At 37.7% G+C, this 17,806-nt stretch overlaps 1 protein-coding gene across 6 annotated transcripts in view; it reads left to right on the forward strand.

The window, feature by feature from the left end:
• Positions 1 to 17,806, forward strand: part of PDZD2 (PDZ domain containing 2) — a 511,304-nt gene that overhangs the window by 5,094 nt on the left and 488,404 nt on the right. Inside the window, exon 1 of one of the 6 annotated variants that reach the window (XM_074207982.1) lies at positions 2,591 to 4,289. The exons of the other annotated variants lie outside the window; for them this stretch is intronic. The gene's annotated coding sequence lies outside the window, so the exon portion shown is untranslated. Of the gene's footprint in view, positions 1 to 2,590; positions 4,290 to 17,806 lie in introns of those variants that run through there. 6 annotated transcript variants of the gene reach the window in all.

Genomic DNA, 17,806 nt, shown 5'->3' on the forward strand with positions numbered 1-17,806 from the left:
CCCAATTAGAGTCTGTGCTTATTTTGTTGATTAACTTGACTAGTTGTTTGATCCAATGCTAGTAATTTAGTTTCAGTTTCCTCATCTATAAACTGGGGATAATGGCACCCATTAGTGGTGAGGCTCAAAGCCACACTTTGTGTTAGCAAAGCCTTTGCTGAATTGCTATATAAATAACAAGTGATATACCATTAGTAAATATTGTCTTTTGGTTCACGTGTGAGTTGCACATTAAAATAAAAGTATTTTAAATTTGATTGTGTTTGCATCTATTATATTGCATCTTATAATGCCTATTAAGAAGAAAGGGGGCGGCTAGGTGGTGCAGTGATAGAGCACCGGGCCCTGGAGTTAGGAGTACCTGAGTTCAAATCTGTCCTCAGACACTTAATAATTACCTAGCTGTGTGGCCTTGGGCAAGCCACTTAACCCCATTGCCTTGCAAAAAAAAAAAAGAAAAAGAAAAAAAGAAAAGGAAAGTTGTCATTAATTTTTTATTGATGTTTTTGTTTTAATTCACATTGGTTTTAGAATATGTCTATCTCATCTCCCTAGTCCAGTGAGCCATCCCTTGTAGCAAAATTTTTTTAAAGGAATAGAAAAAAGGAAAATTCAGCAAAACCAACCTACATACACATTACTTTTGTCAGAAAGTGTGAAAACTATTTCACCACCCATGATGATCCCTACTGTGCATTGAAGTTTCAAAGAAGCATTTCTTTAACTCTCCTTTAGGAAGAATCTCTGTAGTTAGCATTGGATGGTCTTCACTTTCTGGATGTTGTTCCTAAAGTTTACATTGCTGTCATTATAATAACTAGACATTTTTTTTTTGGTTCTGTTTATTGAATGCTTGTTTTGATATGTCTTTTCATGCTTCTCTGAATTCTTCCCATTTATCATCATCTCATATTTTGTTCTCATATCAAAGCTTGATAAACCATTTGATACCCATGGATTTTTTTTCCATTTCTCTGAGACCAAGAAAAGTGCTGTAAATATTTTGTTCTACATAGGACTTTTCTTTTTCTTTGACCTTGTTGAAATTTTTGCTCAGGAGTGGGATATCTGAATATGGATATTTTAGTGACTTTTTTAAACATAGTTCCACATTTCTTTTCAGAGTGACTGGACCAAGTTATAGCTCCTCTAACAGTGTATTCATGTGTGTCTTTCTCAGGCTACTCTGATGTTGATTTTTTTTTTTCTCATCTTTGCAAGACTTATGGGTTTGAGATGAAACTGCAGGGTCATCTTGATTTGCATTTCTCTTATTATTAGTGATCTGCAGCAATCTGGGACAAGGATTATTTTCCTCATCCTCATGTCACTTCAATACCTCATCACTTAAGGATGGGTTGTCAAGGTTATGGGAGAAACCTTAAACACTTTTCCTGGAGGAATCTGGAGCAGTGACGGGATGTAAAAAGGAAGGCTCAAGACCCTGTAGATAGACAGCACTTGGATGTCTGCAGCACAAATGTTATTAATAAAATTATCCCACAATCACAGGGACTCCAAAAAATATTTATTTTCCAATTGAATGTGACCAGGGAGATCGTACAGATTCCCACGTTTCCTGACAAACCTAATTTCAGATACTGAGAGCAATGCATTTCAAATATAATGGATGAATGTGGCAGCTACAGAAAGGATGACCTCTCCTCAAACTATTTTAGGGGAAATGACAGTTTTTCATAGCCTGAGGCAAAAAGCTTCTGGTTCAAAGATAAAGTAGAATAAAATTTAGTAAATAACTCACTGGACAGCATATAGTGGCAAAAATTTTAATTTCAGGTCCCCAAGCAATATTTTTCCCAATAGACTTGGAATGTATGATTCTTAGAATCATCTTTCCCATGAAATTCTTGAGAGAGGGGGTATTTCTCTTCCTGGGGAGCATAAAGCTCTGCTTGGGATCCTGGATCTGGCTCACTGTACTCATTATTGCTTCTTCTTTTTGGCTCATTGTATTCTCCTACCCTCAACTGCCTTCCCTTTGTCCTGTCCAAATCTTAGTCCTTCTGTTTAAAATTGGTTTCTATGAAGTCTTTTCTGATTTTTTGCAGCCCTCACTGCTTTCTCTGAACTCCTTTGGTACTTTAGTTAGTAGTATGATCTTAAGCAAGTCACTTTCCTTCTGGGCTTCAGTTGCCTCACCTACAAAATGAGGAGCTAGATTGGGCATTCTTAACTTGGGGATCATGGTTCCCTTAGATACATGTCTAGATTTCAAGGGGTCCATGAACTTAGTTGGGCAAAAATTGCATCTTTATTTTCATTAAGTTCTGGTTTACTTTGTAATACTATATATTTTATTTCATGTATTTATAAACAATGCTCTGAGGAAGGATTCATAAACTTTTCCAGATTGCTAAAGGGATTCATGACATGCAAAAAAAGTTGACCCTTAGACAAATCTCTAAAATACCCTTCAACTCTAAATTGTATGATCCTAAATTTGCACAATGCAATTAAACATTTAAATATTAGTTGTATTTTGTTGTTCTCTCATTGTTTCTTATATTTTGTCTTGTCTCTTCAATAATAATAACAATAATAACAATAATAATAATAATAATATGGCATAAAGACTGGGTCTATGATTTCATTAGTGTATGGATTTTGAGTTTGATATATTTTTTTAGCCCCATTTTGCACTTAGATTAAGAGAGGTTAAATCCAGCTAGTAAATTTCTAAAGGAGAGATTTGAATCCTTGCTTTTCCTGATTCCAAACTCTTACCCATTATGCAATGCTGAGTTTTTGAATACTGAAATGATGTTTTATAAATTTGTTCCTTATCCCCCCAAATGCTTAGCACATAGAAAGGAGCTCAATACATTTGTTGTCTAGTTAATGGATGGGGTAATGGAATTTCACATTACAGGTGGAGTAAAGATTTGAAGCCAGTTTTTTAGTGTCTGCCAGTCCAGGTACACCACCCCCAACTTTTGGCCTTTCTTTATAATACAATCAATTTACCATTCTCTTGTTAAATACTCCATTGGAAACCCTTACTATTTTAATCTTCCTTGCCTAAGCAGCAAAGTCCAGAGCTCTTCACTAAAGGACTGTGTCAGTGGTTCTGAGGCAATTCATTCTGGAGTCTCAGCATTCAGGAAACAGCCTCCTCCTTTCTTGCTTTAGCCTCATTAGTCCAGATAGGAGTCAGGAAACTACTCCTTCCAGGAGAGAATTGGAATTCATTACTTATTATAAATTTTAAATTTACCTGCATGGGTTCATTCCAAAGGAAAAGAGTCAGAGCCTACAGAAAATCAGACATTCAAGAAATAACTTCTTAAGAAGCAATTTAATGGAATTGGCATGAAACATTTGGCAAGTTTTTATCTATTTATAAGACATAAAGTGGTTCTGTGGGTCATACAATACCCTCAGTATATGTGAAGAGAGGTGGAGGGCTTCCCAGTTAAAGCTGCTCACTTTTGCTGTAAACACAGGAGGAAATACTGATAGGCAAAAGGGAAGTATTAACTGAACAAACTTGTGGTAGCAAGAAAAGCAGGTGAAGATAAAATGTTAAGTTCTCAACAGTAGTAGAGACACTTGAGGTTATATCAGCTAACCCCTTGCCTTCCATTCAATAACCATTTATTAAGTGTTTATTATATGCTGGCCAGAAAGGCAGTCTGACTTATTGGATAACTGATTTCAAAGAAATGAGGCTTTGGGTTCGAATCTCTTGCACATGATGATTGTGGGACCCTGGGAAAGTTACTTAAATTCTCTATGGCCTAGGCAACTCTTTAAGACTGTATAAATTGTAGATCTGCATTGGTAGAAGGAATTTGCAGGCTGGGAGTTCTCTACACAATTGATATCACATATCAGAATCCTACCTCTTCCCTACAAATGTGCAATTCAGCTCAATTTAGAGAAAAGAAATCTCATCTTTTTTGGGGGGGGGGATTTTTGCAAGGCAGTGGGGTAAAGTGACTTGCCCAAGGTCACACATAGCAAGGCAAATATTAAGTGTCTGCAGTCACATTTGAACTCAGGTCCTCCTGACTCCAGGGCTAGTACTCTGTCCCTTCCTCATCATCTTTTTTTAAACTTTTCTGAGGAAGACCTTCCAGGATGTGATGGTCTACTTCCATGGATGCTCTGACCTACCACCAAAGCATGAGTGATAAACCCTTCATCTGGCTGCAATCTGGTACATCATTTCCAGCCCCCTTGGAATCTTTGATCTGTCCTGCCATAGTAGCTGGCCTTCATCAACTAGTCTGGTTGTCCTCAAGCAGAAATTAGCCCTGGTTGTCTAGGTAAGTTCCCTAGGTTTGAGAATAGCATTATATCACCCTAAAGCCTTCTCTTCTCCCATTCTCTAGGCAATTTCTAGAACTTCATTTGATGATGGTCTTTTGATTATGCTTGAAATGATTCTTGTGCGTCAAACCTCTTTTCTTGGGAGCTACATTAGGAACTTCTCTTTTTTCCTTGTAGGCAGTGTGGTATGATTGAAGGGAAGACAGTCAAAAAAGTTACCCATTCTGCTCTGTCTGAAATCTTACTGATGAAATAGTCATGTAGGTGAAAAAACATTTTCTTATTGTAGATTGGTTTAATCATATGACTGAACTCTCCCTTTAAGATATTTAGTAAAAATATTCACATGGAGAAAATGGGAGATTAAATGGGGGGAAGAGGAAGAGGAGAAAGGGAGAAAATATTCTGAGAGCAATGAATAAATCAGCATGGGTGAGATCCCAGAAGAACTTGGACCAACTGGAGGAGAGCATGATGTTGGGAAGGTGGAGAGGGGGTGGATCCAAAGGGCAGGTAGAAAGTTGCTAAAGACATTGGTATAAGAGGCATGTTGGCCCTAATGATACTCAGTGATGTAGTAGAGATGTTTCAGGGTTGAGGGAAATGATATTCCTTCTTCTATTCAGAAAACTGTGCAGTTCTTTTCAGACCCTTTCCCCATACAGGGCTTCCTTTTATCCTCAAAATTACAGGTCTGGTGATTCTACTGTAATTTTGATACTCAACACCACTCTATTTCTGTGCAGTCAAACAGAAAACATTTTCTGAAAAAAAGGCAACACATGTATATTAGGGTGGACAGGTTCTCAAAAACAACAGTCTCTTCTTCTCCTTGTTGCCCAGCTAATGAATTCAGAAATGTAGAACTTCATACATTAAAAATTATTTCTTTCCTATAGCTCTCTATTATCATTGTAAAGAAGTACTAGTACCCCAGTAATAGCTGAAGGTGATTGCTTGCTCTCAGCTATGCTGCCAAATGCTTTTAAACTGTCTCTGGACTATTCTTTACACCTATGGGGATGACAGTAAAGCCAACTATATTAAAGTAACAAGTCAGTAAATCTTGACATTTTTGTGCAGTGGCCAATGAACACTTACAAACTATGTCAAACTTCAGTTTGTATATGTCAGGTCTCCAATTTCCCCTTCTTTTTGGCAAAAAGCATCTGAGAAATCTAAGGGAAAGCTTTGGTAGACTCTGGGGACTTCTGAGAGGCAATCCACTTTCTCGGCTAAAGTAACCATGCAGATGGTATTCAAAACTCATTTGTTCTGTACAATTGACAGTGACTTACATCACAATTTCCTAATCATTCATAACTTCCTTCTACACTGGATGTCATTAGGTGGAGAGAGCTCACACAGATGGCTGCAACACATCTACTCAAAATGTACTCATAAATGAGTAGCAAATATGCTCTGTTTTCTCTCTCAGAGTCAGGCAAGCTACATTGCCCTCTCAGGGTTCTGGTACACCGCCCCTGAGGGGTTTGTGGGTTAGCTTCTTTTTAATTCCATTGTCTGAGGGCCCATGGAATGTGTTCCCCTCATTGTTAGGGGCCAGTTCTAGCACCCCAGTTCTATTCTACTCAAATCCAATTTATGTGCTTGCCATGGCGTCACCTCCCCGATGTCATGGTCTTCTTCTGGAATGGACAAACATCCATTCTGTTTAACAACTTAACATCCATTAGTTTTTACAAAAGAATATTTACTTTAAAGATATATCAAGAACTACTTTACCTTTACAGTATATCTCCTCTACATCACCTTTGTTTATGAGGGAGTAGTTCAAAGACTTAACTTAGTTATTAAACAGTTTATTTTCCTTTCTAAACTGACATCCAAAGTCGGCATCACATATAGATGAGTTCTACCAACTTCTGTATACTTTTTCCTTTCTTATAATACTGGTATGGGTCTAGAAGTTTACTCCTTGTTCCTTGGGCTATTGCTGTTAGGATATCTATAATACCTGACCTGGAATCTAGGTGCTGGAACAATAGAGCACCTTCAAGGGGACTTTTTGATCCTATTAGGTCAGGAGATACCTCATTGGGGAAAGAACAAATAGAACTACCAAGCACCAAGACATGTTTCTTAGGGGCAATATGCTGTCGAAGAGGGGTTGACCTTAAGGTCTTCTTGTTGCACTACCAGGAAGGGTGGCCCAAAAGATTGATGCAGGAAAGAAACTGGCTAATGGTGAAATATTTTTTTTAGGTTTTTGCAAGGCAAATGGGGTTAAGTGGCTTGCCCAAGGCCACACAGCTAGGTAATTATTAAGTGTCTGAGACCAGATTTGAACCCGGGTACTCCTGACTCCAGGGCCTGTGCTTTATCCACTGTGCCACCTAGCGACCCTGAAATATTTTCTTTTGAATCCCTTGGAAGTCAATCAGTCTTCCCATTACTGAATAGCTAGTCATCTTGAATCAGTTATAGATTGCCTAAGCATGCTCTGGAGACTAGCTCCAAAGCCACTTTGCTTAAGTGTTTTCAGGATTCTCCTGGAAATAAGCTCCTTAACAATTCTCTGGGGCAGAGGCTGGGTTTTGTCCAGCTCTTGGTTCATTTGATGTGGTGCTGCCACAGTAACCTCAGGCAGGACTCAAAATTCAATAAATCTAGGAGTTTTTTAGGTCAGTGAATTAATTAAATGTTTGACCAGGTGAATGATGTTATAAATATTCAAATGGCCCTCGGAAAAGAGGTTGTATCATCTGGGTAAGCTGGTAGCATCTGTATAAGTACCAAACTCTCATTTTTGGATTCCTATGAAAACCAGACAAAAATAGGAGAGAAGAGAGTTTCTTCATGAACTGTTGATTTTACAGATACAGTGGCATCAGAGTTACAGCCCACAAAACTCCCAAGTGCAATGCAGCTGAGCCAGGTTAAAATACTAAAAAACCCATAAAAATACAGCATAGGTAATATTAATTTATGATGTCCTAAGTCAATATGGGATTTGTTTCTGTTTGAATTTGACATTACTGTATTAGAATATAATTTCTCTGAGGCCAGGGACTATTTCATTTTTCCCTTGGTATCTTCAGTAACTAGTGTAGCATCTGATACAGGGTAGGTAGGCACTTAATAAATGCTTGAGTTGGATTTTTTTTGCTTTAGTATTATTTTATTTTATTTTTCCAATTATATATAAAAATAGTTTTCGACATTAATCTTTTTGTAAGCTTTTGCGTTTCACATTTTTTTTACCACCCTCTCTTCTTTCCTCTCCCCCTCCCAATGACATAGAGGAATCTGGAAAAGGTTGTACATGTACAATAGTCTTTAATATATTTTGATTAAATGTTTGTTGATCAATTGACTTTTTTTTTGGAGGTAATCAGGATTAAGTGATTTGCTCAGCTAGCAAGTGTTTGAGGCTGGACTTGAACTGAGATCTTTCTGACCAGGGCAGTGCTCTATTCACTGTGCCACCTACCTGCCCTGATTGATTGACTTTCGCTAGACTCAAAGCTTGACTGCTAGAGATGGGATGATGGTTTTTGCTTTTGTGGCTATAGCAGAGCAAAGTTGGGTGCCTTAAGGCATTGTAATCACCAAATACATCTGAGACTATAAGGCAGTGTTCTACTTATTTCTTCCTACTGTCAAACATCACGTCTTCCCCTCTTTTTCTCTCCTCATCTCTTCTTCCTTCCCCCTTTCCCTTTCCTTCTGGTGTCTGGTTCTCCTAGGGTACATATAAAATGCTTTTAGTTTTCTAAGACTTTTTACTGCTACAAAGACCAGGAACACAAAGAGGAAAGATTTATCAAAATTTCCAAAGTAAAACAGAAAAACTCTCCTTGGCTTCTTAACTTAGCTTAAGCTAATCTTTTTGTTAGAGCTTTGAACTTTTCATCCCTTTATGTTCTTTTTCTGACCCCAATACCAAATTCTAGTTTCTTATTTTTATTTTTCATCTGGCAGTTTGGCCACTCTTACTTGCTCTGCACAAAGGGAAGTAAAAGTCTCTGTGCTCAGTCCTTTGATAGGAAGGATTTATTTGCATTATAGAGGGAAGTCCTGGGGGGCCGCTTAATGGTCCCCTTCCTCTTTGGAAAGCTATTCTAAGGATTTCCCTTCCCAGTCTGTTAGGCTCTCTAAGTTTTCTGTTTTGCTCTGTATAATGAGTCCTCCCAGTCTGAAAGTCTTCACCACTGCTTCTTTCTAAGCTATTTCTCTTTCTTCCCCAGCTGATCATGGTAGTTTTGGAGTTCTGAAGTGTATATCAACATATTAGATCTAAGACATATGTGACCAGAGGAAATGTTTGTTTTTATAGCCCAACAAGCATCACTTTAACCCAACCTGGCTAAAGAAAGACCAGGTGGTCTGAGCAGTGTTGAGGACATATATGTGAATACTATCAATTCATATTCTTCCTCAAAGCATTTGGGTTTTCTGAATGTTGTTTTTATTTGATTTCTTTTTTAAAAAAGCTTTCTTGATACCTTTGACCTTCCTATATGAACTTCCCTCCCATTCCTGTATCACAATGAAACCATCAAGTAAAGCCATCAAAGTGACAGACGTGTACATAACACTCTTTACCTGTAGTCTCCTTCTCTTCAAGCCTGATTTTGACCCCCTTTTAAAAACTAAGTCAAATTCCATTTCTGAAATTACAGCAGCCTTATAATAAGGAATGCCAAACAAGATTTTTGTATGCTGGAACTCCTAGCATGTTGTAATCATGTAAAAAGATCAAGAGCACAATTGTAACAATTTGTTGGGATTTTATAGGCAAAAGGGGAAGATTCTGGTTTATTGGTGTCTCTGGAAAGTGCATCTGCTGTCTTGCAGCAGACAGAATTTTGACTGTTTCATTGTGATAACTTTATTGCTTTATTCAACTTTTCTGGTATTATGGATGTGGCTTTGCTATGGGAACCAACACCATGATTTGCATGTTGCACATGCTAGTTACAGCTCTTATTAGTGTCCTTTATTTTTAGCTCATTGTTCCTGTTAAGAGGGTCAAAGATGAGGAAAAGCAGCATTCTCTGGTATGGAACATACAGTCTTACCCTTATTAGTAGTTGAGTATTATGTCCTGGTGGATTGGATGGTAGACCTGAAGTTAGGAAGTCATGGCCTCAGATCTCATCTCTGACACTTTCTAGCTTTGTGTCTATAAACAACTTGTTGATCTGCTCATTTCAGATTTTGCCACTTAGACCTCAGTTTCCTTACCGAAAAATGTGATAATTCTTGTACTAATCTCCCTAACCTGTGTTGGAGATAATGCCGAGTATGCTCACTATCCCTTTTTTGTTCCTTCTGCTTCCTTTTCCTAGTGGGGACAACTGCTGCAGGATGTGTTTGCACATCTGGCTCATCCTGCCTCCAGAAATATCTATTTCTTGCAGGGATGTCATGAGGGTTAAATGAAATCATTTATGTAAATCACTTAGAAACCTCTCTATATTGTAAACCATGGCCTAGGGCTTCCAAATCCTGGAATCACAGATAGAGTCCAGTCATAAGGTTGACTCCAAATGCCTCCCTTTCATTTCTAGATTGAACTATTGTTCTATTGTCAGATGAATATAAGATCTTGTGCTTGGGTTCAATATATCCATTCATGAGCATAAGATGAGGCAGGGTGGTTAGGCAGCAGGTCATCTGAAAAGTATCTGGGAGCCTTAGTTGATTTAACATTTATCTCAACTTAATTTTTTTCTTATTAAATTTGTCATATTATTGCCTGTTGAGATTGCTATGGCTTTTGACTTTGTCTCAAGGTTAGCTCTCCCTCTCAGCTCTATGCCCTCTTCAAATTTGATAAGCATGTCATTTTTTCATCCAAGTCAGCAATAAAAAGGTTGACTAGTACAGGACAAAAGACAGATTTGGGAGTACTTTGCTACAGAGCTCCCTCCAAACTTTTGAGTCATTATCAACTATACTTTGGATGCAAAAACTCAACCAGTTCTGGATCTACTTAATAGTACATTTCTCCAACTGGTTTCATCCACAACTGGTCATTTCCAAGCAACGTGGTTTCAGAAATATCTGGGAAGACATATAAAGTTATGTGAAATAAAGTGAACAAACTCAGGAAAATATTATATATAGTAACGGCAACATTGCAGTGAAGATCAATGTAAAAGAATTAGCTATTCTGATCAAAACAATGGTCCAAGATAATTCTAAAGGCCCTATGATGAAAAAGAATGGCATGAGAGATTTTATTTCTTTGTTAAAATTTAAATAAACTATATCTACTGAATTTCCCATGAGCAGTATAGTATAGTAAGTCTTATTTTTTTTTTAAGGACAAGATCAGTTCTTTTTAAAATATATTTTTACTTGTTTCATTATATATTTCCCAAATGCTTGTAAAATTTTTTAAAAATTTAGAATTTCAAAATCTCTTTCTCTTCCTCCCACCCCTCTCCTATCCTTTGAGAAAGCAAGCACTGTGATATTGGTTATATTTGTGACATACAAAGCATATTTCCATACTGGCCCAGTTGCAAAAGAAAATATGTACAAACACTCCAAGAAAAATAAAGTTAAAAAAAATAGCCTTCAATCTGTACTCTTGAGTTCATCAGTTCTCTCTTTGGAGTTAGACAACATTTTTCATGATAGGCCCTTGGAATATCTTGGATCATTGTTTTGATCAGAGTAGCTAATTCTTTCACAGTTGATGCAATATCATTACAGTGTGGCTGCTACTATATATAATGTTCTCCTGCTTCTGTTCATTTCACTTTGTATCAGTTCATATAAGTCTTCCTTCTGAAACCATCCTGCTCAGAAATGACCAGTTTTCGATGAAACTATGTTAATTTTCAACAATCAATCCTTTCTTTTCTAAATGTTCAAAAACTAACCCTTTAATAATACTGTTGAATTTTGCTATAGCTAGGTTCTTGTGGAGGTTCTATGTTTCATCCATTGACTTTTTTTGGACAAGATACTCCAATGTAGAGGTTAGAACTGATTCAAGTTAAAAAAAATCAACATCAGGACACAGGAATCATATCAAGGACTAGGTAGATATTAGTATAGAGAACCCTAGATTTGATCAGAAGACCTGGATTTCAGTCTCAGCTGTATTCTAAAGCAAACTTGGATGAAGTTCTTTCCCCTTCTGGGAATCATTTTCCTTACATGTAAAATGAGGATATTAGACCACATGATTAGATCCACTAGGTCTCTATGAGAAAGATTGATCTAAATCTCAGGTGCATAGGCTTCTAAGACTAAACTATTAGCTTTGTGTAGAGCATTAATAGTAGACTTGGAATAGAGAGGCATTGAAACTATAGTCTTCTCCAAGTGGGTGCAGAGGGGTGGGGGGAGCAGAGGAAGAGATGGCAGACCTTACCCCGCAACTTTTTACAAGAATTTACAATCTAATTGGAGAAAACAGGAAGTGTGGCAAGATTTATTTTCATAAGATTTTGTAGTGAAAGCATCTTCATAGCTCCTCTCCCTTCAATGGGGATTCCCTTACCAATGAATGACTTTTATTCCAAGGATGCACTGATCATTAGTATAGCTTTTCATAAGTGCACTTGCCTAGAATTAACTGAACAGTTGTGAAATACATTGCAGCAACCACAGACAATCCATTAGTCTCAGAAATTAAGTAGCAGTGGACAATTTTAATAAAACTTTTCCATGTGTAATTGCAAAATAGCTTATTATGGTTTATCATCTATCAGGAAGAGCTACTTGGTTGAATAAATATAGTGAGCCCCTAGCCCTGTGAAGCTCTGCCAGTGGATGGACAGTCTTCATTACAGGAATAAGATTTCCTATGGGGAAAATAATGAGCTGAAAAATCAAATGACATAGTTGTTCAGTCATTTCAGTACTGTCCTACCCTTTGTGACACCATTTGGGGTTTTCTTGGTAGAGATACTAGAGTGATTTGCTAATTCCTCCAGTTCATTTTCCAGATGAGCAAACTGAAGCAAACAGGATTAAGTGACTTGACCAGGATCACACAGCTTAGGAAGTGTCTGAGATCAGATCTGAACTCAGGAAAATGAATCTTCTGGACTCTAAATCCAATGTTCCATCCATGATGGCGCCACCTAAATTCCACCTCTGACACTTATTTCTATGACTTAGGGCAAATGATTTTGTGTCCCTGGGTTTCAGTTTCTTCATCTGTAACTGCAGGGCTTGCACTGAATGCCTCTGAATCCTTTCGATCCCTAAGTGAAGGATTCTATAAAGCACAATATAATGGAAAGAGTGCTAGACGTGGGAGCCAGAATATGTGGATTTGAATCTTGGCTTTGCCACTTTCTTAGTGGTTGACACTGGGAAGTTGCTTCCTATCTTTAGGGTTTAGTGCCCTCATTTAGAAAATGGACTAGGCATTTACTAAAGTCCTTTCTGGAGCTTTCTTGATATTGCCCCTCTCTTTCTCCTGAGGTGATCTTTTCTGCTGTGAAATCTTTATCCTGATCAGAGTTCAGCTAACTGGGAGGTGGTCACTAGATAAGAGCATTGGGAAGGCACATTTAGACACTTACTAGCTATATGATCCTGGGCAAGTTACTTAACCTCTTTCTGCCTCATTTTCCCCAAATGTAAAACAAAATATGGGGCTAATAGAGTAACTGTGAAGATCAAGTGAGATAATATTTGTAAAGTATCTAGCACAGTTTTCAGTACCCTTTCCTTCCTCCTCCATCTTCTCCTCTAAACAGTACATATGTACTCCTCCATCCTTCTGTGATCTTTCCCTTCCTTGAAATTCATAGTATGCATTCTGGAGGGGAAGACCCTCAGGGTTTCTGGCCAGAAGAGAAACAATTGCTATTAACTCTCACTCTAAGCCAGCCAAACCCAACAAAGACCTAGTGAGGCCAGGACTGGGACCTATTGTTGATCAATCAGTGAAAACCCAAGTTATTTGGGTTTAAGGCATGGTCTGATAACTCTCCATCTGAAGCCCAAAGTCCTTTATCAAAGAAGGTTATTTATCAAATACAATGCTGTATTTCAAGAAATCATAAATGAAACTAGTACGGTAAAAGAGTTAATTGGGAAGAGAGAAAAAAAGAATCTAGTCCATAAACCCCAAAATGTCTTGTGAGGTTTCAATTATCAAAATGTATATTTCTTTGGATAGAGCAGCTATAGGTGAGGGCATGGTTCTATATGTGGAGGAAGGAAGGGAGAAAAGAAGGAAGGAAGGAAGGAAGGAAGGAAGGAAGGAAGGAAGGAAGGAAGGAAAAAAGAAGTCTGTGGAAACAGCCTCACATATTTTGCATTCTGCATTACTTTATCATTGGTTGGTGTCTTTTTCAGTTTATTATTAAAATAAAATGAAAAGAAGGCACACCATAAATTAGACCTAAAAACTCAGAGATTTCAGGACCTTATTTGGGAATGAAATTCCAGTGGAACTTAGCTCCAGCATCAGTATATTTGACTTTATTTTCAAAATTTGATTCAAAGTTGTGTCAGAGTAGAAAGACAGAACTGGGACTCTAGGAGATTGGGTTTTGTCATCCCTGCCAGTTATTATGCTATGGGTAGGCAAAGGCTTATACCACTCACACAGGGATGAATTGTCCTTTGGATAATCAATCAAGAGTTGTCCATGCCTCTATTTGGTTAGCTCAAATATCCAACAGTGACTTGAGTTCAACTCTTATATGAAGGCCCAAAGACCTCCTTTTCATTAGCCTGAGCTAACAAATATATGGTGGTTTTCCTAGGGGAACCTAAAACATCCATTAGAACAGTATTAAATTGTAGTAAAATTTGCTCCAAAATAAAGAGTATAACTGTAATTTTTAATCTCTTCACAATTTCGATTTCCACAGACAGAGGTAGTCTCTTTTTCTGTTCCAGAAGAAAAAAAAATTTAGAGTGAAAAATGATTTAATTCGGCCTCTTCATTTTATAGATGAGGAAATTGAGAACTGAAGAGATTGTGATTTCCCCAAGGTTACACAATTAGACAGTGGCTCCTCTGACTCCCAGGTCAGTTTCTTTCTATCTGTTTAAAATGGGAGCATGCATAACATTTCAGATTTGGTTTTAAGAGGAAGAGAGGGGGCAACTAGGTGGCGCAGTGGATAGAGCACCAGCCCTGGAGTCAGGAGTACCTGAGTTCAAATCCAGCCTCAGACACTTCATAATTACCTAGCTGTGTGACCTTGGGTAAGCCACTTAACCCCATTGCCTTGCAAAAAAAAAGGAGAGGGGGATAAGGGGCAGGAATATGGTTTTACTTATTTTTCAAGAGAGTTATTTTTAAATGCAAGTCTGTTTCACCTTGCATTTTTTTTAAAAGGAAAATAAACAAATGCACTAGACTTCTCCTTTTAAGCCAAATTAAAAAGTGTGCCCCTTCTGTGCTGTGGAAGTTGGCAGCTTGGCATTTTGCAGACCAACTGTCCGAGTATACTTGTTTGCTATCATCTTAAACTCAAATGTGACTCACTGGTGAGATCATGAGAAATCTGGAATATTTTTCTTGGTCACTTCTCTCCCTCTCTCGTTCTTTCCTTTGTGGTAGCTGGCGCTTCATGAAACCCATCTCTGGAAGCAGAACCTTTTAAGGGGTTGGTTTCTATAATTGTTTCTGAAGTCCTATGAATCACAAGAAAATTGTGGCAGGTTTTGTCTTAAACTGACTTTGTCCAGACTGCATTAGGGGGCAATAAGAGGTGAGGTGGTAGGACTGTTCGTGTGTGTGTGTGTGTGTGTGTACATTCTTTCTACATACAAGAAGAGGAGTATAGTCATGTCTAATAGGAAGTGTGATCTCAGAGGTACCATGAAGACCCTATGAGGAAAGGGCCTGACCTTTGTGAAACTTCTGGCAAGTCTCAAAATAAAATAACACTTTGATCAGAGCCAGAGGAGCTGAAGAACTATGTCTGAATGAAAACAGATCTACTCTTTGATCTTTGCCAGGAAAATACGAAAATGTTTATATTTGAGGCTATTTGCAAATATGGATGTAAATAAAAATTATATCTGAGGCTATCTGCAGATATGGGTGGAAGTGGGAGCTCCTGGTTGTTTATGAAGAAAGAATTATATTGGGGCAGTTAGGTGGCGCAGTGGATAAAGCACCAGCCCTGGAGTCAGGAGTACCTGGGTTCAAATCTAGTCTCAGACATTTAATAATTCCCTAACCCTAACCCTATTACCTAGCTGTGTGGCCTTGGCCAAGTCACTCAACTGCATTGCCTTGCAAAAAAAAACCCTAAAAAAAAGAAAGAAAGAATTATATTTAAAATACTGACCAACTGTGGATCATGGGCAGATGAATATACCAGAGTCTTAACATTTTTTTCCTGATAGTCTGTGGAACTCTAGACAGAAAGAAAAAATGGCACATAAATTATAGCCCAGATGACAGGGGCCTCAGTAATCCCATGGGTGCTGTCATTCATTCATTTTCTTACTGACTGGCTACCTGATTATTAAATTTTCAGTGTGTTTAGACTTCTTAAACTGACAAAACTACAAATTTAGGTGTGATTTATTGTTTTGTTGATTGTCTAGTCTTAGGAAAGTGATAGAAAAATGGCAATTATACAGATTAATCTTCAAAGTGTTTTGTGGGTATGATTCTCTTCCCTGCTTCGTCCCAGCCTATTGTTAAACATTTACCAGCATGCCATTAGTTAAAAGAGCTGTTATAAGAGCTATGTAAGATTTTAGACTTTTTTTTATAACCAAGCTTCTCTATTTTTTCTGATTTGTTGAAGCTTTTTAATAAGGTTTCTCTGTCCTTAGAAATAAAGGAAGAGTTTCAAATATTGAATACAGAATGGAATTGAATGCCAACCTTGGAATTATAATTTTTTTATTGAAATGGTAGTTTATCAACATTCATCTATTTGCATATTTATGAGTTACACATTTTTCTACTACCCCTACATTTGTGTTTAACATATTTGCATATTAGTCATTTTATGTAAGAAGAATTAGAATGAAGGGGAAATAGAGAAAACCTTAAATTAGGAAGGAAGTTTTTAAAAAGTGGACATAAAATGCATTCAGATTCTGTGATATTTTTTTCCCCCTTTGGATATGGATAGCAGTGTTCATAGCGGGTCTCTTAGGGTTGTACTTGATCTCTGAACTGCTGAGAGAGTTTGCATCCATCATAGTTGATCTCACAATATTGTTGTTAATGTGTACAATGTTCTCTTTGTTCTGTTCTCTTCAACATCAGTTCACGTAATTCTTTTTTTATATATATCTTTTTTTTAGGTTTTTGCAAGGCAATGGGATTAAAGTGACTTGTCCAAAGTTACACAACTAGGTAATTAGTAAGTATCTGAGGTGGGACTTGAATTTAGGTCCTCTTGACTCCAGGGCAGGTGCTCTATTCACTGTGCCACCTAGCTGCCTCCATGTAATTTCTTTACGTGCTTCATTAAAGTTGGATCACTCATGATTTCTTATAGAACAGTAGTACTCCATAACATTCATAGAACTTGTTCAGCCATTCCCAATTAGTGAATATCCTCTTAATTTTCAATTCTTTGCCACTACAAAAAAAGAGCAGTTATGAATATTTTTTGAACCTGTGAGACTTTTCCTGTTTTTTTTTTTTATGATTTCATTTGGATATTGGCCTAGTATATAGACTGGGTCAAAGGGTATGATTAGGGGGTGGCTAGGTGGCACAGTGGATAGAGCCGGCCCTGGAGTCAGGAGTACCTGAGTTCAAATCCAGCCTCAGACATTTAATAATTGCCTAGCTGTGTGGCCTTGGGCAAGCCACTTAACCCCATTGCCTTGCAAAAAAACAAAAACAAAACCAAAAAAAAAAAAACCTAAAAGGGTATGATTAGTTTTATTGCTTTTTAGGCATAGTTTCAGCTTTTCATAGCTCTCCAGCTTTTCAAGGCTGGATCAGTAGCGTAAATTATTTTCTATTAAAAATTGATTTGGGGGGTGGCTAGGTGGCGTAGTGGATAAAGCACCGGCCTTGGAGTCAGGAGTACCTGGGTTCAAATCCGGTCTCAGACACTTAATAATTACTTAGCTGTGTGGCCTTGGGCAAGCCACTTAACCCCATTTGCCTTGCAAAAATCTAAAAAAAAAAAGAAAAAAAATTGATTTGGTAGTGCTGGGACATTTTAGACTGAATTCTTGCTAGGAGAGAGGGTCTTGTTTCACCCTCAACATGTAGTTAACTCTTCTGCCTACAAGTGTTTGAGTAAAGTATTCTCATTCCCTGAAAAAGTTTTGGTCTTCACCTTTGCCATCAAATCCCTGCCTGGCCTTTTAAACCCAAATAAAATGTCATTTTCTTCTTGATCCTCCTCCTTACCCCTACCCCATTCTATTACATATACCTTTTAGTATCAGAATCTCTGAAGCTTTGGAAAGAAACTTAGAGAAACTTCCCCATAGCTGAACAGATGGGTTTCTCTATAACATTCAATCGAAGTGAACAATTCTCATTCTTCCTCCTTTAGTTTCTCACTATATCTGTATTTCCTTCCTTCTTTGACTTCTTCGATTCTGTTGTATCTCGGTTCTT

The sequence above is a fragment of the Macrotis lagotis genome, chromosome X (assembly GCF_037893015.1).
Source record: "Macrotis lagotis isolate mMagLag1 chromosome X, bilby.v1.9.chrom.fasta, whole genome shotgun sequence".
NCBI lineage: Eukaryota > Metazoa > Chordata > Mammalia > Peramelemorphia > Peramelidae > Macrotis > Macrotis lagotis.